The following is a 3,093-nucleotide window of genomic DNA, read 5'->3' on the forward strand; positions in this document are numbered from 1 at the left end:
GGGTATGAACCACCAGCCTTCTGGTTAGCAGTCAAGTGCCTCAGGCACTACATTACCAGAGCTCCCAATAGCACTCCTAAATTTGCCCCTAGTTTTTCCTTGAAGAACTTTATAGTTTTACATTTCACATTTAAGTCTTTGATCCATCTGGAGTTAGTTTTTATATATGGTGTGAGGTATGGGTCTTAATTTCATTTTTCTGCAAATGGATATCTAGTTTTGCCAGCATCATTTATTAAACAGACAATCTCTTCCCCATTTATTGGATTTCAGCCCTTTGTCAAGGATCTGCTGATCATAGGTGGATAGATCTGTTTCTGGGTTCTCAATTCTATTCCATTGGTCTATGTGTCTATCATTGTACCAATACCAGGATTTTGACTCCTGTAGCTGTATAGTAGGTTTCAAGATATAGGAGTGTGAGACCTCCTACTTTGTTCTTCTTCTTCAATAGTGTTTTGCTTATGCGAGGTCTCTTTCCTTTCCTTATAAAGTTAGTGATTGGTTTTTCCATATCCTTAAAGAATGTTGATGGAATCTGGATTGGGATTGCATTGAATGTATAGATTGCTTTGAGTAGAATTGATATCTTCACAATGTTCAATCTTCCTATCCACGAGCATGGGATGTTCTTCCATTTATGTAGATCTCTTATAGTCTCTTGAAGTAGTCTTTTATAGTTTTCTTTGTACAGGTCTTTTGTGTCCCTGGTAAGATTTATTTCTAAGTATTTTATTTTGTTTTATTTTATTGATTGCTATTGTAAATGGTATTGATTTCCTTATTTCTTTTTCAGCAATCTTTTTGCTGGTATAGAGGAATCCAACTGATTTTTGCATGCTAATTTTGTATCCTGTCATGACACTAAATCTCTCAATTAGTTTCAGTAGATTTTTGACTGAGTCTCTTGAGTTTTCTGGGCATAAGATCATATCATCAGCAAATAGGGACAGTTAGACTATTTCCTTACCAATTTGGATGCCTTTGATTTCTCTTTCTTGCCTTATTGCCCTGGCTAGGACTTCCAGTACAATGTTGAATAATAGTGGTAATAGAGGGCATCCTTGTCTGATTCCTGTTCACAAAGGGAATGGTTTCAATCTCTGTTGAGAAGGTTGGCTGTTGGTTTTGCATTGATGCTCTTTATTATGTTGAGGAATGTCCCTTCTATTCCTATTTTGCTGAGAGTTTTGATCAGGAATGGGTGTTGAATTTTATCAAATGCCTTTTCTGCATCAATTGATATGATCGTGTGGTTCTTTTCCTTTGTTATCTTCATGTGGTGGATGATATTGATTGTTTTTCTAATGTTGAACCATTCTTTCATACCTGATATGAACTCCACTTGGTCATAATGAATTATTTTTTGATATGTTGTTGGAGTCTGTTGGCTAGGATTTTGTAGAAAATTGTTGCATCTATATTCATGAGGGATATTGGTCTGTAGCTGTCCTTTTGAGTGATCATTTTGCCTGGTTTTGGTGTCAAGATTATGTTTCCTTCATAAAATGAGTTCGGGAGGATTCTTTCTTTCTTTTTTTTTTTCATGTTTTGGAATAGTTTCAGTAGGATTGGTATCAGTTCTTCTCTGAAAATTTGGTGGAATTCTCTGGTGAAACCGCCTGGGCCAGGACTAATTTTTATTGGTACTTTTTTAAATGACCTGTTCAATATCTTCTTTTGTTATGGGTCTGTTCAACTTTTCACCTCAATCTGTGTTAGTTTAGGTAAGTTGTGTGTTTCTAGAAATCTATCCATTTCTTCCAGATTTTCAAATTTGTTGGAGTATAATTCTTAATAGCATCCTGCTATTATCCTTTTTATTGCACTTGGTTCTGTTACCCATTTCATTTCCTATTCATGTTATTTGTATTTACTCATCTTTTCCTTTGTTAAATTTGCCAGTGGTCTGTCAGTTTTATTAATCTTTTCAAAAACCAACTTCTAATCTTGTTGATTTTTTCTATTGTCTTTCTATTTTCTGTTTTATTCATTTCTGCTCAAATTTTTATTATTTCCTTTCTTCTGGTGAATGTAGGCTTTTCTTGCTGTTGGAGAGGTTGGTTTAAAGTGCTGATTTTGACTCTTTCTTCTTTTTTGAGGTGTGCATTTATTGCTATAAATTGGCCTCTGATCACTGATTTTGCTATTTCCCAAAGATTTTGGTATGTTCTATTTTCATTCTCATTTGATTCAAGGAATTTTTTAATTTCATTTTTTATTTCTTCCCTTCTCCAGTTGTTCTTATGGAGGGTGTTGTTCAGTTTCCCTGTGTTTGCTCTTTTTCCATTGATATTCCTATTGTTGATTTCCAGTTTGATAGCATTGTGATCTCAGAAGATGTGTTGTAGTATTTCAATGTTTAAAAATATGGAACACTTCATGAATTTTCATGTCATCCTTGAACAGAGGCCATGCTTTCTCTGTTTCATTCCACTTTTAGTATATGTGCTGCTGAAGCAAGCACTATAATATTCTTTTAGTGATGTATATTGAATTCTTTGGATCTATAAATTCAGGATTTTCATCAGTGAAGGAAAGTCATCTTCTGTTGTGTCTATGATTATTGTTTTTTAATAATCATTCAAATATTTTTCTCTGGAAAGATTCTAATCCTTAGGATTTTCTATCCATTATCTACTCTCATCCTTGTCATCTTTTTTCTGTCTTTTCCTTTTTCAGTCTGGTAAGTTTGCCCCCAACAGTTCTGATTCTATTTTCCACATTGCCAATCCTGATCTTTGTAATTTGAAATATGTTTTTGTTATTACACTGTTTAATTTCCCTATTATTCTTCCAACCCCATAAAACTCAATTTTATCACATTCTGTGTCTTTTAGCTCAACTTAGTCTTTCTTAAAGTTTTGCTCCTACTTTATAGTAACTGCAAATCTATCAGATAGTTTTATATGTTTCTGTTTTTCTTTCTATAGTAAATCACATTTTAAAAATCTGCTAATCTTACCTGTACAACTATGAGACCAGAAGAACTAGATGGTGCCCGGCTACCACTGTCATCCACTTGGAAGGGATGTAGGAGATCCTGGCTAGAGAGGGAGAACAATGTGGAACAAAATTCAAAATCATTTGGAG

General features: G+C 34.1%; 1 non-coding gene across 1 annotated transcript; it reads right to left on the minus strand.

The window, feature by feature from the left end:
- Positions 1-2,364: 2,364 nt before the first annotated feature.
- Positions 2,365-2,467, minus strand: LOC122150995. Its single transcript, XR_006163929.1, has one exon. It is a non-coding gene; the product is annotated as a U6 spliceosomal RNA (small nuclear RNA).
- Between the last annotated feature and the right edge of the window lie 626 nt (positions 2,468-3,093).

This window comes from Orycteropus afer, unplaced genomic scaffold, assembly GCF_000298275.1.
Source record: "Orycteropus afer afer isolate SDZICR_OR568_19922 unplaced genomic scaffold, OryAfe1.0 scaffold00281, whole genome shotgun sequence".
Classification (NCBI taxonomy): domain Eukaryota; kingdom Metazoa; phylum Chordata; class Mammalia; order Tubulidentata; family Orycteropodidae; genus Orycteropus; species Orycteropus afer.